Source organism: Bos indicus, chromosome 22 (genome assembly GCF_029378745.1).
Source record: "Bos indicus isolate NIAB-ARS_2022 breed Sahiwal x Tharparkar chromosome 22, NIAB-ARS_B.indTharparkar_mat_pri_1.0, whole genome shotgun sequence".
NCBI classification, from domain to species: domain Eukaryota; kingdom Metazoa; phylum Chordata; class Mammalia; order Artiodactyla; family Bovidae; genus Bos; species Bos indicus.
The window spans coordinates 25138708-25164939 of NC_091781.1; the positions used below are offsets into that span (position 1 = coordinate 25138708).

Sequence of the window (26232 nt, forward strand, 5' to 3'; positions counted from 1 at the left end):
TATGCTCACAAGAAAATAATTATGCTACAAAGCAAAAATTCATATGGCAACATTCATTATAACTATTGTGCTTAAATATATATATATATATAAAATTTGTCCTAGTTATGTATTTGTCACTGAACTGTTTTGGTTAACCATGAGACAGGAGAAATATATGACATCCCTTGGACGGATTTCTAATCAACAATATTTATAACTTGATATATAATAACACTTAAGTCCACGGTGTATTAGAAAAATCACCTAAGAAATTTATAAAGGTTTACAAGAATGAAGAGAAGTCATATATATTCTTGACTCTAAGTATATGGGTATCTGTGAACCTGTTTTACACTATTTTATTCCCATCAAAGGCCAAAATCAGCACATAAGTCTTATAGTTTCATCTTGGTTGAGATTTTAATAAATTCTGTGCATATAATACACTCTGAGGTGAAATGAATATAACAAAGATATTTTTGCCTAAATTTTTATTTCCCTGCTTTGACATCAATTTATAATTTTAAGGACTTTATCCAAAATTAACCAAACACAACTTTTAGAGATAGGCTTGTGCCATGTGAGTCTTGGTATATTTTTCACAAGGTTGCATAAATTAAGGGTTTGCAATGTGCAATGTACAAACTAAAGAGCCTCTTAATGAAAGTGAAAGAAGAGAGTGAAAACTCTGGCTTAAAACTCAACATTCAGAAAACTAAGATCATTGCATCCAGTCCCATCATTTCATGGCAAATAGATGGGGAAACAATGGAAATAGTGACATACTTTATTTAGGGGGGCTCCAAAATAACTGCCTGTGGTGACTGCAGCCATAAAATTAAAAGATGCTTACTCCTTGGAAGAAAAGCTATGACCAACCTAGACAGCATATTAAAAAGCAGAGACATTACTTTGTCAACAAAGGTCCATCTAGTCAAAGCTATGGCTTTTCCAGTAGTCATGTATGGATGTGAGAGTTGGACTATAAAGAAAGCTGAGTGCCAAAGAATTGATGCTTTTGAACTGTGGTGTTGGAAAAGACTCTTGAGAGTCCTTACTGCAAGGAGATCCAATCAGTCCATCTTAAGGAAATCAGTCCTGAATACTCATTGGAAGGACTGATGCTGAAGTTGAAACTCCAATAGTTTAGACACCTGATACGAAGAATCAACTCATTGCAAAAGACCCTGATGCTGGGAAAGATTGAAGACAGGAGGAAAAGGGAACGACAGAGAATGAGATGATTGGATGGCATCACCAACTCGATGGACATGAGTTTGAGTAAGTTCTGGGGTTGATGATGGACAGGGCAGCCTGGCATGCTGCAGTCCATGGGATCTGCAAAGAGTCAGACATGACTGAGCAACTGAACGGAACTGAACTGAATGTGCAAAATGGGACTTGGAGGCACTTCATAGCACTTTTTCTTTTAAAAACTAACCAAGTAATTTTGCCTGTTTCAATTCTTGAACGCTAACAAACCACCTCAAAAATTGGTAGTTAAAACAACAATTTATTGTTTCTCAAAACCTTATGAGTTCACTGGATAGTTCCTTGGCTCTATCATATCGCAAATGGACTAGAAGATCCAAGAAACCTTCTTTCCTGCTTGGTACAGACTCCAACCTGACTAGCCTGCGTTTCCTCCAAGCAGCCTCTCTCTTTGTGTGGTGTGTCTACAGGGACTCAGTAGACCTCTTCCTTTCACAGATACAAGAACTTAATACATGGTATTTAGGTTCTAAGAAAATCACAGTATTACTAGAAACTGCATGGCCCCTTAGGGACCAAGAATTGGCATAGTTTCACTTCCACTTTTGGTGCAGACAAGTTTTGAGTCCAGAACAGAATTAAAGGGAAAGAAACAAACATCATTTCTTTTTTTTTTTTTTTTTTAAGACAGGGCAGCCAAATTTTTTTTTTTTAATTAAAAAAAAAAGAAATCATTGCAAGTATAACAGTTTGCAAGGTAGTGAAAGGAGATGACAAGGAGTCTGGGTTTTTTTTTTTTTTTTTTTCGTTACCATCTTTCTAAATTCCATATATATGCGTTAGTATACTGTATTGGTGTTTTTCCTTCTGGCTTACTTCACTCTGTATAATAGGCTCCAGCTGTGGTACATATACACAATGGAGTATTACTCAGCCATTAAAAAGAATACATTTGAATCAGTTCTAATGAGGTGGATGAAACTGGAGCCTATTATACAAACATCATTTCTTAAGGGGAGTGTGGGTACATATATACAGGAAGTGATGTGGTTATTGGTGACATTTTATATTTCTGTATATTTTGAATACAATTTTAGCTTAGAATGGATATATAAGAAATCTTGTTATCCTTAAAACATAAAAATTTAGGGAAATATTTAGGAGTATTTTTTAGAAGAATATATTATTTTTTATTTTAGTTTTCTGTATTAATATTTTATATACTTTCCACTTTGGACTTACTTATACTTTAAAAATTAGTAAACTGTTCTTGTACTTTTTTCCCCCAAACGTTTCAAATGACTGTTGCATGGAAAAGTCAACATAAGGAACAAACAACAAAATTTTAGGGTTTGTGAAGTGTAAAACAGATTTTGCTTCGTCATCAAAGGAGAGGAAACTCTGAATAGGTGGTTAATTTCTCTGTTGCCTATGCCATTTTTTAAAAATTTCTGTATTGTCCTGATGCTAAATATTTGAATAGTGAAAGAGAAAGTTTCCCACGTGGTACTGAAAATAACTTCAATGCCCAAGTCTGGTGGTATTATTTCATTAATAATCCTCAATAGCTCCTCTATCTTCTAAGGAAGAAAATCCAAAGCCTTAACATGTAAAACCCTAGGTCAGGTTCTCATCTACTTCTCTAGCCTCTTCTGGCACCTGGACCTCTGGTCCCTCTGGATCTGAAGCTTGCCTTCTTCAGTTTCTCATTCTTGCTGTGCCTCCTCTCCTCATCTACTCTTCCTTCTATATAAACGTCTTCCCTCACATCCAACAAATCAAGCACCTAGTCAGAACTCCCCATGAAAGTCTTCACTGGCTTTTCCTATTTTGTCATATCATCTTCTTATAGCACCATGGGGCTCTTCTGGGCATTTAGCACAAGGGCTACTTTAAGTGACAATTTAATTCAAATATATCTTCTCCAAATGCTCTAAGATTCATGAGTACAAGGAATGTTTCTCCAAGCCCTAATACTACAAGCAGAGTCTTGCATATGGAGAATTGATGACAAATAATTACTGGATGAATGAATCAATGAATGAAAATGCAGTGAATGAGGTGACTACTTAATGCACAGCCGATAAAAATGTTGATAGGTATTAGTTTTTAATAGGTACAAAGAGTGAAAATGAATCTCTAATAAAACAAAAGAAAAAAGTTATCTAAGGTATTGAGACCAGTTGAAACAACTGAAGTGAAGTGAATTTATTCATTAGCAAAATGGTGAAGTAAAATGGTTTTTGTTTGCAAACTCACAGTGGTGGGTAGTGTTGTCTGTCACTCAGCAATATTTCTCATCCTCCTCTTGTCAGGTACATAAGCAATTTCACTTTTTCACTCTCCTGGGTGATCTGCTTTAGTCAGTGAAGTGATATGTATCACTTCTGGGTAGAAGCACTTAAATGTAACTGCAAGACTCTAGAATTCTCTTTTCTGAAAGCAAAGTGATTGTGGAAGCACATGTTCACGTGAAATTTTAGCACTTAGTTTTCTCATGGAGGATAGTTTCGTCAGAGATGGATACACAGAAATCTTAGCGAGTTAGAGGTCGTTTCCCTTGTGTGGGCATCCCTGGTGGCTCAGATGGTAAATAATTTGCCTGCAATGCAGGAAGCCTGGGTTTGATACCTGGGTCAGGTAGATCCCCTGAAGAAGGGAATGGCTACCCACTCTGGTATTCTTGCTTGGGAAAACCCCATGGACAGAGGAGTCTGGCAGGCTACGGTTCATGGGGTCATAAAGAGTCAGACATGACTCTTTTACTTTCATTTCCCTTGTGCACTGTTGGTGAGATTATACATTGTTACAATCATTATTCCTGGAGAAGGAAATGGCAATCCACTCCAGTACTATTGCCTGGAAAATCCCATGGACAGAGGAGCCTGGTAGGCTACAGTCCATGGGGTCACAGAGAGTCGGACACAACTGAGCGACTTCACTCACTCACAATCATTATTGAGAACAGTATGGAGGTTTCTCAAAAAATTAAAAACAGAGCTTCTATATGATCCAGGCAGTCATTCTGGGTATATATCTGAAAGAAATGAAATCATTGTCTTGAGGATATGTGTGTGTGCTAAGTCACTTGAGCTGTGTGTGACTCTTTGTGACTCTATGGACCCTGTTTTGGATGTGAATGGTGGTGCTAGTGGGTCAGAAAGAGTCGGACACAACTGAGCAACTGAACCTAACTGAACTGGTGGCACTAATGGTAAAGAATCCACTTATCAATGCAGGAGATGCCAGAAATGCAAATGTGATCCCTGGGCCTGGAGAATCTCATGGACAGAGGAGCCTGGTGAGCTACAGTCCATGTAGTCTCAGAATCAGACATGACTGAGCATGCACACACCGCATCTAGCATATTTTTTATCCATAAAAAAAGAAAGAAATCCTCCAATTTATGACAACATGGATGAACTTTGAGGGCATTATGCTAAGCAAACTGAGCCAGAGAGAGGAAGACAAATACTATATAATCTTACTTACATGTAGAATCTAGAAAAACCAAATCCATAGAAACAGAACAGACTGGTAGTTGCCTGAGGTAAGTAAATATGCGGGAAGCAGGTAAAGGTAGTCCAAGGGTACAAACTTCCAGATATAAAATGAATAAGTTCTTGGAATGTAATGCATGCATAGTGAGCATAATTTATTGTATTGTATTGTATAATTGTATTGTATAATTGAAAGTTGCTAAGAGAGTAGATCTCACAAGTTCTCACCATAAAAAAAGGTGACTGTGTAAGGTGATGAGTATGTTAACTAACCTTATTGCAGTAATCGTTTTGCAATATAAAGACCTTGCTCAATTTCCAGTGGGGTTACATCCTGATAAATCCAACATAAGTTGAAAATATAAGTCGAAATACATTTTATATACCTAACCTAACAAACTTCATGTAATTTATTGAATACTATACTAAAAGTAGAAATACAGAGTGGTAGTTTGTGTATCAGCTGTTTATCCTTGTAATTGCCTGGCAGACGGGGAATTGCAGCTGACTGCTGCCCAGCATCAAGAGAGATTATACTGCATACATTAGCCTGAGGAAAAGATAAAAATTCATAATTCCAAGTACAATTTCTACTGAATGTATATCACTTTCTCAACATCATAGAGTCAGAAAATTGTAAGTTGAGCCATTGCACATTGAGGATTGTCAGTATACATACATCAAAACCTGATGTTATATACCTTAAACTTGCATAATGTATCAATTATATCTGAAAAAAGCTAGAAAACAAACAAAAAACAAGTGAAGAGAGGATTCAGTAATAGGCATACGATAATACTTGATTTCTTGTTTGTATCTATATTGCTCTATTCAAAGTAGACTGCTTTGACATCTATTGAATATACATCATTGAATAAAATGAGCTTTTGTTAAAAAAAAATGATTTAGGGATTGTTTGTTACTGCAGCATATCTTGATTTATGAATACTATGATTCTGGACTAGAAGTAAAACATGCTTGTTTGATGGCTTTTATCTTTTTCATTCAATATACCAAACAGAGTATGAATATTTTCGGGTCTAAATCACACACAAAAACTATGCCCAAAGTGCTGTTTGGCAAAGCCAAACACTTCATTATTTTCCTCCAAATTAAGATAGAATCATACTAAGTTAAATGCAGGTTAACAGAAAAATAAGAAATTCTTCTACCGAGCATCTAGAGAAAAAAATTATATATCTCATAATATTTTTAGATAACTGAAGATCAAGAAATTATTACATTCCTCACACATAACTCTCTCTCTGTAATTTATAAATTGTTTATGAATCTAAAGGTTTTTACAATTACACATTTTACCCTGAAATCTATTTCCTATTACCTGTATGTACTTTTGAGTCACCATTTTATTTCAAATCCCCATAAAAGTCATGACATACATCAACTCCAAAGACAGAGCAAACACAGTTTGTAGTGATGTAATAATGGTTTAAATTTCCCGATTGCTTCATCATGGAGTGGATTACTGTGGTTGCCAAGGGCAGAGATATAAATTAAAGTTTAACATTAATTATCATTTTAATATGTACTATTTTTTACACCATTAGATTTAGATGACATTCTAATAGCATACTTGGAATGAGCACAGATGTATTTGAATTTATGTTTCTTTGGTATATTTAGAATCTACATTTATTAAACAAGCATTTATTGAGCACCCCCAACATGGCAAATACTGTGCTAGGTATTAGAACTAAGAAGTTGAAGGCATAGTTCCTATCCTTAAGAGACTTCAAACTTACTGATTTAGACTTGTTTGTGATCTGATGAATAATCTAGGTCAAATAGTGATTTCATTTTATAAGACGGAACAATAATTTTGTATCACGTATGAGAGTGAAAGTGAAAGTGAAGTAGCTCAGTTGTGTCCAACTCTTAGCGACCCCATGGACTGCAGCTTACCAAGCTCCTCCGTCCATGAGATTTTTTAGGCAAGAGTACTGGAGTGGGTACATTTGGAAGCATTAACTCAATTCAGTTCCTCCAAATTTGTGAAATCGAATCCAGGTATCACTGTGAACATATAGAAACTGAGGTTTAGAGAGTATTTCATACATTTTACAAGGTTTCACACTTAAAATGAAATGAGGCAAACATATTATAAACTTTGAAAAAAGCTTGAAGTATATGTATGAAAATTCAGAGTTATTTCCTTGTATGATGAATTTCTAGAGCATAGGAAAAAAAAATCCCAATGGAAAAAATTGACCAAGAATATAGGCTGACCTTAACAATAGGCATAGATACAACTGGGTCAAACACCATGAAATATTTGCCTGCATTTATGAAAAGAGGTGAGTTAGAGAAATATTGAAATAAAATTTATTTGTGTGGTGGCTTTGCCACTGAATAGAGAGCATTTACAATTAATAACATGTATGGCACCCCACTCCAGTACTCTTGCCTGGAAAATCGCATGGACGGAGGAGCCTGGTAGGCTGCAGTCCATGGGGCCACTAAGAGTTGGACCCGACTGAGCGACTTCACTTTCACTTTTCACTTTCATGCACTGGAGAAGGAAATGGCAACCCACTCCAGTGTGCTTGCCTGGAGAATCCCAGGGACAGGGGAGCCTGGTGGGCTGCCATCTATGGGGTCACACAGAGTCGGACACGACTGAGGTGACTTAGCAGCAGCAGCAGCATTGTTTATAAATATGCAGGCAATGGGAATTCATCTGCCTGGAAGTACCAAGGAAACTGTTTTCCTAAAGCACAATTTAGTAGTAAACACAGTGACATCTTCAAAATAGTGTACTTTGGCATATCATTTGACATTGACATTATAATACTAGAAATTTATTTTTAAGGAATCATCAGACATGTGAAAGATCCAAGTACAAGGATATACACACCACAGCATTTTTATAAGTAGTAAATAGATAGAAAAAGCTAAATATCTAATGACAGTTTGTTGTTTTGAGTAAACTTACGGCATACCCATGTGGTGGGATATCCTTCAAATTAGGAGAATATTTATGATACTCAAAATGTACACACTATGTTGATGAATGAAAACCAGTTAAAAACAGAACACATAGATCCATCCCAATGTTGTATCTTACACACACATATACACATGCATACAAGATAACTGAAAATATGCAGGATAATGAGTAATACATATTTTTCTGCATTTCCAAATTTTGTATAATAAATATGTATAATTCTCATCAGTAAAAAAAAAGGGGGGGGTTAAAAAGTGGTATTCTGTTTGTTTTCAGTTTCCTCCATTGCTATATAGACTAATTTACTAAAGTTTTAAGAATTTAATGTAGTTTGCAAATTTTGAACATATTTCATCATCATAGTGAGTCCACAAGTACCATTTACTTGATGAAAATGAGCAACATTCAGGTAAAGAAGTTGACATGTGATTAAAAAATTATGTGAACATGTATATAAAATGTGATGCTATTTGTTGTTAATCGACAATTTTCAGATTCAACTTATGAATCAACTGGATAGCCTAGAATAAATCACTATATATGATAATAGAGGGAGAATCATTATTCCAAACAAATATGCATTCTTTTTTATATAGTTTTTTCTGTGTTTCTCACTGCATAAGGTTATTATTTCCTTAAAAATTATCTTGGAATTAAATATTTTATTAAAATTCTAATGTTTATTTCTCAAGTAAGATATAAAATTAATCATGTTAACTCCTCCCAACAGGTAGAGATGAGTATTTAATCAAATTCAAAAACACATATTAGAATTTTAATTCCACAATAGCAGGACTCTTCTCTGTCCTGTTCATAGTTGTACTCCAGTACCTGAAATAGCATCAATCACATAGTAAGAATTCAGTCAGTATTTGTGGGATTAACATATTAGTAAAAATTATTGTAAATGAACCAGGCAGTGAATATACATAGAGGAACAAGTCAGGGCCCAGGCTTTTAGGAACTTAGACACTGGGGAGAGCAAAACCATAATAAATCATAAAAAAATTAAAATATGATCCAAACTTCCATGAAAACAAAGTGACTGTGTCTATAAGACAATAATTGTAAATTCATCCATCACATGTTTTCAATAATTTGTAAAGAAAATATTGAAACATTTTAGTGTTCTGAAATGTTATTTAATTAAACTTGAAAACTCGTTTTACTATTGCTTTATTATCAGTACATTTTATTGAATTATAATGTAGACAGTATTATAATTATTTTAAATGATTGATCTGGATTAACCAGAATTTTTGGATAAATTGAAATAATATCATGTACAAATAAAGGCATGAAAGAAAAGAAGCTAAAACTCTTTAAAAATATACTTTAGGACATCCAAAGATATAGTTATAAGTCTTGAAACGTCAGTGGCATGTAATTATTTTTCTGTTGTTCCTCGTTTCTTTGTGGAAAATGACTTTTACCTTTTAAGTGAAGAAACCACTAATGGTAACAGAAATTGTCTCAAGTATTGTGCAGATGATGGACGTGTATTTGTAAATGTATGAAAACTTCTCTCTGGTTCTCTGTGTTGAGCCACACAGGACAAATAGATTATTATTTTTTTTAAATACATTATCTCTTTCTATAAGAAAACTGCTTCTGTCACTCTGAACATCTTATAACAATAGATGAAACTGGAGTACAGTCAGCTAAGACAGAGCTTTCCCATCAAAGTGCTCTCCCTATAGCTTGACAGGAAGCAATCTGTATAGACATCACTGGCATAAAATAATGATGTTAGCATCTCTGAAAAAACTGTATTATTTTAAGAGAATTTAATTTTAATATGACTCTTAAATACACACTTTTTGATTTATATATATATGGCAATGTCAGAATTAACATATCTGTGAGCACCACAGATTCACAATTAGGCATGTTTAAGAAGCCCACCAGGGGCTTCTCCGGTGGCTCAAATGGTAAAGCGTCTGCCTGCAATGCAGGAGACCCGGGTTCAGTCCCTGGGTGGGGAAAATCCCCTGGAGAAGGAAATGGCAACCCACTCCAGTACTCTTGCCTGGAAAATTCCATGGACAGGGGAGCCTTGTAGGCTACAGTCCATGCGGTCGCAAAGAGTCGGACACGACTGAGCGACTTCACTTCTACTTCTAAGAATTTGCTAACAAGATTAAAAGCCTAGAAAACATCTTAATGTTACATGTTTGGGGGAAAATTACCTCCATCAATCTTTGAGTAGTTGTAAGCTTTTCATCTCAATAAAAGTTTAAGGAATTTCTTAATTTACTTTTATAATAGTCAATAGAAAAGTAGCAGCATATCTGGTTTCTGACTTCTTTCATTTGCTGCTCTTTACTGATTGGAGGAATGTGACAGATGCCAGAGAGGAAAATTATGTTCTTTGGGTAAGAGCTCCATTCCAACAACTATAATACACTCCTGATACTTGTAAAGATACTATAAAAACCTCTATACAGTTTCTTACACAGCCCTGTTAGTCATGCAAATGTAAAAGAAGCCAAATAAATTGAATTTTGAATAAGCAAATAAAAGTTTTGAAAGTAAAGTGTCCATAATGACTTTTTATACACAAGACTGAGAAATTACTAGAAACTTTGAAAGACATAATATTTTAGTTTCTTCTTGCTGCTTTAAAAGGAGACTTTAAAAAAACTTTTAAAATCCATTCAATCCAGTATCTTCACTTCCAATCAGCAGAACTCACCTAAAAGAATGATCTGTTTAGCACTCAGATTTACTGTGTCATTAGAAATTGCTCTGCTAAAAACCATTTTGAATAATTGCTTCTACATTTTAAACTGAGCAACTGAACTGAATTGAACATTTTAAGAATTTGCTCATCATTAAACTTAAAGAATTAATATAACAACTACTCTCAAAGACTACACAAACTTTCACATATTCTAACTAAATTCTAGAGTGTCGCTTAGCATATTTTCTCATTGAATGAACTGTCCTTTTGGACAGAATCAAACATTTCAGTAAGTTAAAGTAATGTCAGTGCAACCAGTGGAAACACGGATACAGTCAATTTTCTGTGCTGTGCTTAGTTGTTCAGTTGTGTCTCACTCTGTGGCCCCATGGACTGTAGCCCACCATGCTCCTCTGTCCATGGGTTCTCCAGGGAAGAATACTGCAGTGGGTTGCCATGCCCTTTTCCAGGGGATCTTTCCAACCCAGGGATTGAACCCAGGTCTCCCACATTTCAGGCGGATTCTTTTTAGCATTATCCATTCCTTATGAGATAATGTGAGCATCTAGGAATTACTGAAAACTTAAGGAAAATAATCTTTCATTTCTGTTAAAAATATCTGTTTTTAAATTTCAGAATCAACTTTCAGATTAATATTTTGGAATGAGTGTTTGCCTCCATTCCTAACATACCATAGAACTGATCCAAAACATAGTAAAAGATATAGATGAGATAATAAGTATCAGAAAAAAACTACAAGCAAGCCAGAAAATTTGATGACTTTCTAAAAGACGGAAAATATGAGGAAAAGTCCAGCCAACATGAAAGTATATGATATTATGCAGTATAATGAGAATGGTATCATTTCTACCACAGGCACATAAAATGTTCTCTAAGTATGATATACCTTTAAAACAAATACATATATGCTCTGCTAAGTCACTTCAGTCATGTCCGACTCTGTGCGACCCCATAGACGGCAGCCCACCAGGCTCCCCTCTCCCTGGGATTCTCCAGGCAAGCACACTGGAGTGGGTTGCCATTTCCTTCTCCAATGCATGAAAGTGAAAAGTGAAAGTGAAGTCACTCAGTCGTGTCCAACTCTTAGCAACCCCATGGACTGCAGCCTACCAGGCTCTTCCGTCCATGGGATTTTCCAGGCAAGAGTACTGGAGTGGGGTGTGTATATATATATGTGTATATATATATATATATATATATATATATATATATATATGCGTACATATAATAAAACTAAAGTTGTCAATGAAAAATGAGTACTGGAGTGGGGTGTGTGTATATACATATATATATATATATGTATGTATGCATACATATAATAAAACTAAAGTTGTCAATGAAAAATGCTCAGGGGACCAAAAATGAAGAGAAAATTCAAATGTAGACTGGTGAGGAAGTGGTAAAGCCAAAATAACCCAAGGTAAAATGGATCCTGCATGAAATAGGGAATCTTGAAAGACTGTGTTTGTCTGGTAGAAAAAGATTCTCTCATAGGTAGCCAGAGCACCAAGTTTATGACACACTTGGTGGTAGGGCTCAAATTTATCCCATCTGCATGATGAGGTAAAATTTTAGGCCAAAAAGTTAACACAGAAAGTAATCTAAAATAGGAAGAAATTATAGAGCCACTCTAGAGGCAAAAGTGAAGCAATGTTACAGAGAAGCGTCTTCAACTCACATAATGCTGGCCTCTTAGATGGAAAGCAACATCTGCTGAAAGTGAATTTGTCCTAAAAGGAAATCATAAACAGATAATGAATGAGCCACCATGAGGGAGGTCCAGCAGACACCAGTAATGGAATAATTCACCTCTAAAAATTAAAACTAGTCAAACAAACAAAATTCAATTTTGAAATAAGCTTAGTTAAATTTTTGGAGAGCTAAAGGATGGAAGAGAAACTGTTAGTCACAAACAGAATTCAGTTCAGTTCAGTCGTTCAGTTGTGTCTGACTCATTGCAACCCTGTGAACCGCAGCACACCAGGCCTCCCTGTCCATCACCAATTCCCAGAGTCCACCCAAACCCATGTCCATCGAGTCGATGATGCCATCCAAGAGAATTAAAAAAAAAAAAAAAGAAATAATAGAAATCTAAAAATACTTTCTCAGTGTTTCCCGGCTGGTTCAGTGATGAAGAATCTTCCTACCAATGCAGGAGACATGGGTTCAACCCCTGAGTTGGGAAGATCTCACATGCCACGGAGCAACTACGCCTGTGCACCACAACTGCTCAGCCTGTGTGCCTCAGATCCCTACTGAGTCCATGTGCCGCAGCTACTGAAGCCCACACTCCTGGAGTCTGTGCTCTGCAATAAGAGAAGCCACTGCAATGAGGAGCCCACACACCATAACTAGAGAGTGTCCTTTACTCACCACAACTAAAGAAAAAGCCCACACAGCAATGAAGACCCAGCACAGCCAAAAATAAGTTAATGAATTAAAATTTCTTTTGCTGAAAAGAAAAATAAATACATGAAGTATAGATATGAGGAAATCACAAAGAATACAACACAAAAAAGGAAAATATAAAATATATATAAAGTAAGACACAGAAGAATAGAAGAATCAAATAATTAATGAGCATCCTGAAGGAAAAAATAAAGAGGTGAGGGGAAGAAATATTAAATATAGAGTAGCTGAGAATTTTTCAGAATTGAGAAAAAACAGAATTAGGAGCTGGTGGAGTCCTAACTGAGATATATTTTTAAAAAATCACACCTACCTACACTACTGTGGTAAACCCAAAGACATTGATGCAAGGAAAATTTCCTAAAATCTACAAGAGTTAAAGACATATATCTTCAGAGTCATAATTAGACTAGGAGCAGTCTTTTCATGAGCAAAAAATTATATTCCAGAAAGTCATCAGACAGAATATGCAAAAATGGTTGAGAGAAAAATATCAGATATCAGTCATTATCAAGTTCTGTAACCAGCTATACAATTATTGTAGATATAAGAAAAATAAGTAATTTTCTCAGACATAAATTTTAAGAGAGTTTAATACTGTTTCTAGAATCACCTGCAAGTGATCTTTAGTATACAGGAAATGAATCCATGAAATGCATGTATGTAGCTAGAAGATGTAGTAAATAAATGTCAGAAAAACATGTCATGTATCTCAGTAAACATTGACAAAAATACTGGAAACAGTTTAAAAATAAACTGAAAATAAAATAGAAAGGTAGACACTAGGTAAAATATCTTGGGGAAAATTTAAACAAGTCATTATCCTGTTGGTGAGAGGACAGATATATTATCTTCAGCTATTTTAGAAAATATAAAGTTCTGTATTACGTTAGGGTATTAATTTTTACTGAAATTCAATAAAGAGAGTATCCAATTTTTAAGACAGTAAAAATGTATACAGAATAATTGATCAGTAAAAGGCAGTAAACAATAAATACAATGAACTGTTGAAATCATCTCTGGGAAGTAGGACTGGAAGGGTAAACAGAGGTATTTTTTAGCCTAGAATGTTTCCTGTGGTTTCAGATTTCATTAATGTTGTTTCCAGGTGTATGTGTTACTTTTTTAGAACATTAAAATTTTAATGTTTTTTAAATATAGAAGAAGATTCTTAGTAACAGGAAAGAAATGCATAAGCATCTTGCCATGGCTTTCTTTGGTGAAAGGAATTATGGCTTTGTGTGTGTGTGTGTGTGTTTTGCTTAAAGTGCTTTTTTAAAAAGTGTATTGCATTTATAATCAGAAAATGAAATAAATTCTTAGTCTAGATCAGGTCTGATTGTTTGGTGTATGCAGAAATATCACTTCTGTTTTTAAGCTATATGGACCTGAGGGCCAGCATCTCTAAAGCTTCTCTCAATGCTCCTTAACCTCCATTTTTGTATCTAACTGTGATTTACATCTCCAAATTTAACTTTCTACTGAATAACCAATATAATTGATTAGATGATAATTGTAATTTCATTATTTTCATTGTTTTATATTATTGCTTCTCAATCCTGAAGCTTTTTAGACAAATGTTATAGTAGTGATACTAAGATAAACATGATTAAAAAACTACTACAATGAGTGCCTATTGATTCCAAAGCTTTCTTTCAAGGTGTTTTCACATATTAACCCATTTAATCCTCTTGCTAATACTATGAAGTATTTTTCTTTCCATTAGAGATGGGGAAACCAAGGTATAGGGAGGCTAAGTAACTCACCTAAGACCACAAGGCGACTCTGCTGGATGTAGAAAAGAGCAGATATATAGGTGATGGATGGCCCTTCAGCTTGAGTGGCCTGCCATCAGGATCCTGCTTATCACTTTAGACCCATGCAGAGAATGTGACTTAATTGGAACATATTTTACCAGTAAGAGCATTCATTTTGTTACTTCATAGAATACATGATTCTTTTATTGCTTCTTTAAAAATATCAATATCTAAATAATTTCATTCATTTATTCATGTAATTGGAAACCGATTATGCTTCACTTTTATATCCACTCTACTGCCATTAAATATTTGAGAGAGCTAATTTTGATTCATGTTACTAGGACCCAAATTCACTGTAAATTATGTTAGGATTCATTGCAAGATAAGTAAGTAGGCCATAGACTCCCTCATGAAAGACTAATAGAAGATCATAAGAATGGCCTTGACTTTGTTTTTTTTTTTTTTTCTTCCTCTAGTTTGTTCTGTGTTAGGCCTTGACTATAATAAGTATTTAATACTAGAATACACAGTGCACAAAAACTTAATTTTAACTAAAACAGCTCTTGTCAATATGAATAATGAGAATAATTTAATTTTCTAATGAAATTTCCATTTAAAAAAATTTTTCCAAACTGAAAGATTTTTACTTAAAGCTTATTAAAGAGATTTCTATTCCTCTTTTATTTTACAGAAACAACAAAGAAGAAAGAAAAATATAGTGGTGATGGTAGGATCGAAAACAAAGCAAAAACCCCCCTGTCTTCAATGAAAAGTGTGAGTAGACATTATCCCAAAACAGACTCTGAAGCACATTTTCATCACTCCTTAAAAAAAAAAAAAAATAGACTTAAAGGAAGGTGCATCAGGATAAAGTGATAATTACCTTCTCCTTCTCTTATTTTTAGGAGGATGCAGTTTGCCTCTAAACCTGATACCTTGTATTCCCTGCCCCCACACACTTGAACAGCCTGCCCTACAAGCAAAATATGCTACCATAGTTGTATGTGGTTCTACAATTTGTTGCAATTGTTTAATTGTTAACTTACACTGTTGCATTACTATCATTCAAAATTCATAGTTCATATTAGGGTTAATTCTTGTTATACATTCTTAAGATTATGACAAATATATAATGATATGTATCTGCCAGTATAGTATCATACAAAATCGTTCAGTGCCTTAATTATCATCTCTACTCTGCCTATGCCTCCACCTCTGCCTATTTTAAAAGAAAAAGAAGACCAAAGGGGTGAAGAAAGGGGAAGTGCAGATAAAAAATGTCAATCTCAAGAAGAAGCAGCCCCAGTTTGGAGGAAGTGCTTAGACAGTTATTCTTACATAGAGTTAGTATCTTCTGCATATATTTTTAAAAAGAAAATCAAACAAAGTGAACTGAAAATGTATAAAATTAAAAATAATTTGGATAATATAATAGATGTTGAAGACAGACACATGAGACCCAACATGCCCATATTGGTGTTCCTAAAGAAAAATAAGAAGTAATATAAAAACTATCTCCACAATTCTCTGGGGGAAAAACATCAAATACATAGTATAACAATAAAAAATTGAAATAATCTCAAATCAGTGCGGTACATCATCCTCAAGCCAAGTTGATGAAGACTGATCAACTTCAGAACATATTCTGGCAAAAACACACAACCAAACAAATGAGAATCATGTGGCCATCCATCACAATAAAAGAAAATACTATACAAGGATGAAAACTTCAAATATATCTAAAAACTATTGGACAGCAACATTCAATACAGGAAGTGTCCTCAGCATTGTTTATAAATAGTTACAAACCTCTGAAGGGAAAAAAATATATTTGATTCAAGAAAGATAACTTGTCTTCCATGTTTAAAGCAAATGGAAGAAACATTCTATGTAAGCACACAGAAAATACAGCATCTATGACAGTTTCTTTGATGGAGGGCTAAAAATGAACTCCAGCAACCCAAGAAATGAAGATTCAAAGTAAAGAATACAGGAATGGTAAATTGAGCAACTGGTAAGGACTGAATCTTTTCAAACTTGAAATAAGTCCAAATGAAGACTGTAGGAATTAAGCCAAGATAAAAATACTGTAAATCTCAATAATATAAAACTGATACTATAATTAAAAATCAGGTGATATGTGTAAGAGAAATAAAGTCCATGTGCTAATTTCTTTATCACAACAAGGACTTATAAGAGATAGTTTAATATTTAAACATTCATTCTAAAAATGACTTCAAACTATTAATAATTTTATAATTATTCTTAACTCTCAGGCAATTTTTTCTGGAGCTAATCTTTCTCTTGGAAAGAAATGAATGCCTGTAATTTTTTTTTTCAGTTTTATATCAGCTTTCTTTTTTCCCTGCTTAGTCCAAATGTTAAATTCAATACCTTTGTCAGAGTAGGGTAAGATCATGTCTTTTTAACAGAATGTCTGTCTATGGATCTATCTGTCATCTATCTATCTGTCTGTCTACCATCATCATTGATCATATTATGTAAATACTTATTTGTAAAAATATAAAAAATAAATATATGGTAAGAAGTCATTCTTTTTTTTTTTTTGAAGACGACACAGGAACCCAACAATGCCAGCCGCGTCTCAAGAAGTCGTTCTTACTAAAGTCTTTCTTACTCAATGAATAGCATTGGGTATCTCCAATGATAGTCTTCAAATTTATAATTGTTATTATGGGTGTTGGGAGTTCTTTTTCAAACTTTTAGGTTTAGTTTGAGTTATTTTTAATGAATATACTATATGCTACTGTATTCTAATATGATGTTAAAATAAATACATAAGTGAATAATAAGCAAATATTATTTGCTTAAAAGTCATAACCTTCCTCCTTCACTAAGTTTGGACCAAATACGTAACAATTTGCTAAATGACAATTTAAATTTGTCATTAAGAAAAGTTACATGGAGAATTAAAAAAAAATAAGTATTCTGGAACTTCACTAGAAATGCTCAAAGGAAGTCATGCACTGTAGTTGATGAGATTTTTTTTTATAAGATGTGATAAGTTATGCATTTATATAACCTCATATAAGGGGCCTTATATAAAAGTTTGCAGATTTATATTTTTATAATCTTTGGACTGCATAGCCATGATATTGCTTTTAAAAAATCACTGACGCATCAAAGATGAAATAGCTCTGTATTTTTGTTTGTTATACAAATCAGGTCAGTATTTTTGTATGTGTCTGTTTGTTTTGTGAATTTGTGTAGGTTTACATGTATGAGAGAAGGGAGAGGTAAGGGAGAGTGTGCTTAAATATATTTTTTTCCCATAAAATACAATACACATAAATTGGAAAAGCCTTTTAAAAACAAGAATAAAGAAGATGATAAACAAACCCATCAGACAAATGAAAATTGTTCAAAACAAGCAATTCAGTATTCAACATATGGCTTCTTTTTTTTGCAAAGATCTCTGAAAAACATTGCCACTGTAGATAAGATTATGAATACCTCATTTTCCGAATTGATTCTGTGTAATTCTACTGTTCTCCCTATTTTTCCTCTTGGTATAACTTCTATTTAGTCATTCTGTGAATGTTTCTCAGAGGACATAGTCAGGATGCTGATTATTTAAACATAAGTAGTTTACAATTGGAGAAGCAAAACTATGAATTCCAATTTTCCCCCAAACTCCCAATTTTGACAGTATTCCATTAACATAACGGGTTATATGTGGCTAATCTCAGAGCTCTTAAAAGTTTTGTTCCCAAGTCATCAACTTTTGAAACTTTCCATAAAGTATTATACATACCTTAATACTGACAAGCTTAACTATTATAAATGGCAACTTCAGAAACTATTGTCTAGAAGCTACATAAATGGCAAAATATCAGATGAATTTTGCAAGCTCATGTGACCTCCAGTCTTACTTTGCTTCCCTAACCAAAACCCTCCCCAAGGAAACTTTTCCTAGACATTCCTTTAAACCATCCGTTGGACACTGTAAACCCCACCCCTTTACCCTTTGATGAAAAAATTTAGCAATCACATCTTCCATTTGCCGGTACAGAAAGGGCGTAAAGCCATCTGAAAGTACTAGAATTAGCACTGTCATCCCGTCTTGCCCATTAGTTTTACTGCAGCAAAGACTAATGCAACACTGAAAAATATACCTGTAGTCTCTTTCCCTGGTTTGATCCTAAGCTCTTCCGAATACAGATTCAATACATTTTCTTTCACAGGAATAAATGCATTTTAAGCATCAGCATCATGGAAACATAGCATAAATAAAGCAGTGACTTCTCCCCCAACCCAAGCTTTTACCTGTTATGCTAATACAAAGACATTGAAAGGAAGAAAAGCTGCAGCTTGCCCAGCAATATTCTCATTGCAGCAGACAGCACAATTTTGTACTTACAGATCTTACCAGGGAAACGTCTCGGGATCTTTACAATTTTTTCTGCAGAACTCTGTTTCAAGCTCTCAGCCAGGCATGCTGTGCATCCAGGCAGAACCAAGCCGTATGGAACGTCTATGCAGCTGGGAGATAATGGGACTCTTTTTCCCAGCTGGGACTGCAAGCCTTTTATCCACTGAGTACTGCGTGGCTCCTCTCTGGTCTTAAGCATAAAATACGCTCCTCTACTGCTGCATTCCTGACGGAACCTAGACAATTAGTTCTTGAGGCACATGTGCAAATCTCCCGTTTGGAATATTCAAAAGGAAAATTCTCCCTACATTGAAAAGCCAGCTCTATCTTTGTCATCCTTCACAGAATCAGAGAATACTAAGAGCAGCTGCCATTCCAGTGGCATGAAAGATTAAATTCACCCTCCCCTTTTTTTTGACTAGAGATAGTCACTCCTGTTGGGTCATCAGAAAATTTCTTATTGAAAACTGGGTCAGGCTAACTACTTATTAGGCTTCCAAAAGGAAAATAAGTAATTTTTTTTTCTTCCTCTGGTTTCACTGCATTGTCGTTTGCAAGTAAAGATTAAGCCGGTCAAGGGTCTGCCCTGATTTATACTGTATTCAAACGTAAGCTTTCTGAAGCATGCCTGTAACTTCTGCCACTAGTTAGGGAGAAGAGAAAAGGGAAATAAAATCAAAGGATCTTATGCACTGTCACTGAAACCTTTCTAAACCTTTTTTTTTTTTTTTTTTTTTTAATTTGTGCATGAGGCTTCTAAAAGATAGGTAAACACATAAAGAAAGTGACATCCAAAAGAGTAGAGCTGCTCCCCCAGGTAACACACATGTAATCTTTGAGCAGCTCCCAGGTAACACACATGTAATCTTTGAGGCCAAGAGCCACTGTGTATGTGTTTGCAAAACAGCTCTGTAAGGAAAAGAATGCTATTTGTGTTTTGTGACCAACTTTTCAGTGAAACTTTTTAATATGTTAGGGTTTTGCCATTGGTTTTGAAGGGAGTAACAGCTTGTTGAATGAAAATAAAAAATAGAGAGACCACCTGAATGCAGAGATACCAACACATACACACATGGCTACAACATGAGAGCAAAAAACTTGCTTGCACTTATTTTCATGTTGCAATAAAAAGAAATTCACTTCTAACATCTTCAAGTATATGGATTCTGGGAAAACAAAATCCACAAATCGAATATGGGTATCTTTCAGACTCAGTTTGCCTTTATCCAATAAGCCAGAAGGTTTCTGTGACTGCATGTTATGACTACATTCTATGGATTTCTGTGATCACATTCTTCTGTAAAAAATGTCAGTCATATACCTCATTTCTACATGGGGTCTAACTACCATCCTGGGAGGTGTAAGAGAGGAGTTAATGCTTCATAACACTAGATTAATCAAAATGGGCTGTACTATTCTTCCAATTCTTGAAGAAGCAAAATGGAAGAAGTATTTTATAGGGATGATAATTGCCTTACCTGAACCTCTACCTTTTTTTTTAATTTAGAGGCATCTCTCTTTTGAAATCAACATATTATTTACTTATAAAAATGCCAATATGCTGAATTTTTCTGAGGATGTGTGAGAAAAATAGTCATAACGTAGTGGGTTTTTCCATGAAGATTTCATTTAATTTAAAAGATGCCCTTTGACCTAAATCTTTAATACCTCTGCCCCATATTCAAAGATAGCTAATTGCTTTGCTTTCTATTTCCCTGAGAAGGGAGTAACAATCAGAAGACAGCTCTAGGAGTTCCTCCTACTGCTTCCAGTCACACACGTGCCCCTGTGTCCATGGACTCTGCCTTCACTCCTGCGTCCCTGAGTGAACCATGCTCCTTACCCAAGCCAGGTCCTCCACTGTGCTCTAGTTAATGCTCTAGTTAATGTGCTCTCTTATGTATTCAAGACATTGTTCCAGCTACTTGTGTCGCTCTTCAGAATACCAGTTCTCCCCCTCTTGTGTGTCATTACAGCATGGAGGTTAAAAATCAACAATCTTGCAGATGTCACATTGTCTTCCACCTACTTCTGTCATTTTCCTGCTTCTTCTTACAGTAAAGTACCTTGAAAGACTTGTCTATACTCATGGTCTTCAAGTCAACCTTTTACTTTCTATCTTGAATCCAATTTAATTGGCTTTTTCTCCCTACTGCTCCATATCTCACTAGCTGTTCCTTCTTAGATACATTTGCTGGGATCTTCTCATATTCTTGTGGCTTAGCTGGTAAAGAATCCGCCTGCAATGCAGGAGACCTGGGTTTGATCCCTGGGTTGGGAAGATCACCTGGAGAAAGGAAAGGCTACCTACTCCAGTATTCTGGCCTGGAGAATTGCATGGACAGTTCATGGAGTCGCGAAGAGTCAGACATGACTGAGCAACTTTCACTTCACTTCTCATATTCTTATTCTTTAGTCAATGGGGGCATCAAAGCTTTAAACTAAGGTCTGTACACTAAAAACTACAGTGAAGTACTGAGAGAAATAAATTAAGACTTAAATAAAGAAAGAAATATACCATGTTCATGGATGAGAAAATTTAATATTTTTAAGAAGTCAGTTATCTATAAATAGGTCTTTAGATTTGAAATAATTCTAATCAAAATCTCAGCTGGTTTTCTTGTGGCAGTTGTCATGACAATTAAATTTAATAGAATGAAAATAGCTGTTAAAAGTAAAATCAAAATGATAAAGAGCAAAATGGAAGTTGTTTTTTCTGATTTTAACACTTACTACTCTCCTAAAGTGATCACGGCAGTGTAGTTTTGGCAGAACACTTCAATAGAACATAAAAGAGCTTTTAAAAATAGAACTATACTTACACAATCAATTGATTTTAGACAAACATTCCAAGATAATTATGATTAAAATGTCATATTTAAGAAACAGTGTTTAGACAATTGGATATTTTTGGAATTTGGAATAAATTAATCTTAACTCACTATACATACACCAGCAAAATGAATCACAAACCTAAACATGAAATTTGACGTGGATCACAAACTAACAGTAAATGTAACTTCTAGAAGAAAATATACAAGTTGTTGGGGTAGGAAAATATTTCTTAGGACACACATACATACACATTTAAATGTGATAACACAAAACATGGAGAAAAATAAAATATTGGCCTTCATCAAAATGGAAAATGACCTTTGAAAGATATCATTAAGGAAATTGAATTTTAATTTCAAGAACTCAATAATAAGAAGAACGCCAACTAAAACAATTTAAAAATATATAAACAGACATTTCACCAAAGATATGTGGATAACCTTTAAGCACATAAAAAAAGGTGCTCAGCATCATTATTCATCAGGAAAATGCAAATTAAAATGATAGTGAAATACCAGTACAGAGGGCTTCCCTGGTAGCTCAGCTGGTGAAGAATCCGCCTGCAATGCAGGAGACCCCAATTATATTCTTGGGTTGGGAAGATCCTCTAGAATACTCCAGTATTCTGGCCTGGAGAATTCCACAGACTGAATAGTACATGGGGTCACAGAGAGTCAGACACGACTGAGCGACTTTCACTTTCACTTTTCACCAATTAGAAAGGCTAAAATGCAGAACAGTGAAAATACCAAAGCGTTTTTGAGGATGTGAGTCAACTGAAATTCTTACACCTGGGTTGCTAAGAGTTTAAAGAGTTAAAACTACTTTGAAAAACAATTTGGCCGTTTCTTAAAATACTATTACCAAGAAACTCTACTCCTGTGTATTTTCTCAAAAGAAAAAAAAAAGCGTATGTCCACACAAAGGTGTGCAATGAAGATTCAGAGCAATTATTTCTAATAGGCAAAAGTTGGAAACCACACAAATGTTTATCAGAAGATTAATGGATTAAAACATTGTGCTACTTTCACAAATGTAATACTTGTTAGAACTAAAAAGACAAAATTTGCTAATAGTTATTACTTAGATTAATCTAGAAAATGGTATGCTATTAAGAAAGATATTGAAGGAAAGCCAAAGCAATTTGATAGTGACAGAAAACAAAGAATGTTTGCTTTAGGCTGAGGTGGAGAGAGATTAATTGCAATTGTGCATCAGGGAATTTTTCAAGTGATGAAAATATTGGTTTTGGTTGTGACTGAAGTTACCAAGATATGCACATTTGACAGATGCTTTCATACTCTATAAGTGAGTATGTTTCATTTTATGTAAAGTTTCTTACAAAGTTGAGATATAATAAATTAAATGATGATTATGTTACATAGTAGCTTTTCTTAAAGTTTTGAAAAAATAAATATTGACAAGCCTATCATTCAAACCAAATATTATCATTTTTGCTATTGTCAGAATTACTGAATTTAGTGGGCTATGAAAATCGTCCTCTCCAATTTCTCTTATGTTAGTAGTTTCAATTCTTTTTCAATCTGTGTCAATTTAATGTGTTTATATAAATGTTTTATATTATTTATTTAATCTTCACAATAACCTGATTAGTGTTATCATTTTCCACATGTAGCAGACAAGGAAACTGAAGCACCTAGAGGTAATCTAAATTGTCTTAGAGCATCTAGTTAGGAGATGATAAGGGGGAATCAAACCCAGGCAGTCTGGTATTAGAATTCAGTATTAACGTTGATTTTATTACTCAGAATTTTATATTCCTTTTTATATTTTGTCCTCTTGGCATGTCAAATTCTATGAAAAGCATATGAAATTTTCCCCACAAATATTTTTTAAATCAAATAATCCTTATTTTTCAAGATTTTGCACTGCATATTCTGCTGTTGAATTGCTTAGTGGCTAAATGTTATATAAATATACATATATATGTGTGTGGGTATACGTATATATACATATTATTAGTATCTCATTACAGTGAGATATGTAGTATATACAGTATCTATTTATCTTACTGCCTATGTATACCGTGAATTGCATCTCTCTAAGTGTATACATATATCTATATGTATATGATTGCATCTTTATGATATAGCATTGTTAGGAATCCTTTTAAATTGTTTACATCTCTTGCATCTGAATTCTGTTTGGCATCCCCATTTTCTAGTTTGCATTTTCCTGTATATATTGCACATTAACACAATTTTTTGCCACTTTGTTTGAACTTTCTCATAATCATCATGCAGTTGGATTTTTTAATCCAATGTGACTCTGCTTTTTGATAGGGTAGCCTAGTACACTGCATTTAACGTGGTATCTAGCATTCCTATTGGAATCTCTTTCTTTATTCTATCATTTTTTGCTGAGGCATGGGGACGGGAGTCCCTATATGCACAGGTATTTGGCGCATGCCCACGTGGTCTGGGAGACATTGAGACCAACAGTTCAGGTTCTACCCAATGCAGTGGGACAATATCATTCAACAGGACCCCCATTAGGCACAGGCTGAGGTGTAACACCTCTCTCAGGTCTGCCACAGAATTCCTTCAGCAGTGAAATCAACTTCAGGGAACTGTGGAGCATGACTTTTTTCCGCCTCACAGCCCCAAGGAGAATTCCTCATTCATGACTGCTATTTCCTCTGCTCTCTTTTTGAAAGTGAAAATAAAAGTGTTAGTTGCTCAGTCATATCCAACTGTGCGACCCCATGGAGTGTAGCCAGCCAGGCTCTTCTGTCCACGGAATTCTCCAGGCAATACTGGAGTGGGTTGCCATTCCCTTCTCCAGGGGATCTTCCCAACCCAGAGATCTAACCCAGGTCTCCTGCTCTCTTGATACTAAAGGCAAAAAAGAAACTGTCCATCTTCCTAACGTTTTCCAGTCCAATACATATGGTCCCCTCACCTGCCAATTCTTTAAGTGTGTCCCCCAAATTTTATAAGCTTCAGGCACCACACATTTTGATCTATTTCTTCCTTTTCCAGGAAAAGCATGCCTATTAACTATAACTTGTGTATGTTCATGTGTGTGTGTGTCTACTCAGTTGCTCGGTGTGTCCGATTCTTTGCGACCCTTTGAATTCTATCCCGCCAGGCTCCTCTGTCCATGGGATCCTCCAGGCAAGCATACTAGAGTGGCTTGCTATTTCCTCCTACAGAAGATCTTTCCAACCCAGGGATCAAAGCTGCTTCTCTTGTGTCCCCTGTATTGCAGGCAGATTCTTTACCTGCTGAACCATCAGAGAAGCCCTTAACTTGTATTCAATTGCTTTATTATGAAAAAACATCTAATGACATTCTTTCTCTAAAGGAGAGATTTTCTTTCTCTAAAGGAAAGATTATTGAACTAATGCAATTATTTAAAGATATAAGATAAACAAACATAGAGGTGTTGTTGTCTTGATATTACTGTTTTGCTCGTTTCCTTTATTTTTTATTCAGATACTTTGGCATGTGCAACTGTTCTAAATAACTTTTGTTTAGAAATATATATATTTAATAAGACATTTTCCCCTGCCCATGATAGACATTTCTCCTAATATTATCAAAATGTAAACACTTTTGTATAACTTCCTAGGGGCTTCCTCTGGGTCAGACACTAACTCTAAAGTCTTGCCTAACCCTTACAATGACCCCGTGATGTAGTTTTTATCACCTTTGCTTTACTGGCAAAGAGATTTGAAAAGATTAAATACCATGCCAAGATCATACAAGCTGTAAAAGGTCAAACAGGGATTTGAACTCAGGTCCATTACCCTTAGGAGAAGGCAATGGCACCTTAGTCCAGTGCTCTTGCCTGGAAAATTCCATGGACAGAGGAGCCTGGTGGGCTGCAGTCCATGGGGTCGTGAAGAGTCGGACATGACTGAGTGACTTAACTTTCACTTTTTACTTTCATGCATTGGAGAAGGAAATGGCAACCCACTGCAGTGTTCTTGCCTGGAGAATCCCAGGGACGGGGGAGCCTGGTGGGCTGCCGTCTATGGGGTCGCACAGAGTCGGACATGACTGAAGCGATTTAGCATCAGCAACAACCATTACCCTTAACATGTGTCTTCTGAACCTCTCTGCCACAAGCTCTTTGCTGTACACAATGGCATATCTAATGAAAGATAAAATATCTGCTATAATTTTATGTGTATTTCACTCTTAAAGACATAGAAGTTTCTCTTGAACACAATCATTTAAGCTATAACTGCATAGACTTTGACAATTAACTAGATGGTTAAGCCCTATATTATTTATAGAACTGCTTATTTTTCATAAAGATACTACAAATCTAAATATTTGGCTCAGCTCTTCATTGTGCTTTGAAAAGGATAGAAGTGTTAAATCATTCCAAGAAATGTAGACCGTATTTTTTTCTTTTCCATTTTGGTGAGGGAGAGGTAGGAATTGGAGTGCCATGGAGGGAAATTCAGTACACATATCACATTTACTTTCTGTCAGGAA

The 26232-nt window shown here is 35.0% G+C and overlaps 1 protein-coding gene across 3 annotated transcripts in view; it reads right to left on the reverse strand.

Annotated features, from left to right (window-relative positions):
- CNTN6 (contactin 6) overlaps positions 1-19392 on the reverse strand; it is a 321367-nt gene extending 301975 nt beyond the window's left edge. The window contains exon 1 of one of the 3 annotated variants that reach the window (XM_070776311.1): positions 18917-19392. The gene's annotated coding sequence lies outside the window, so the exon portion shown is untranslated. The remainder of the gene's footprint in view (positions 1-18916) is intronic. The other 2 variants (XM_019984184.2, XM_019984185.2) reach the window with 2 other exon arrangements.
- Between the last annotated feature and the right edge of the window lie 6840 nt (positions 19393-26232).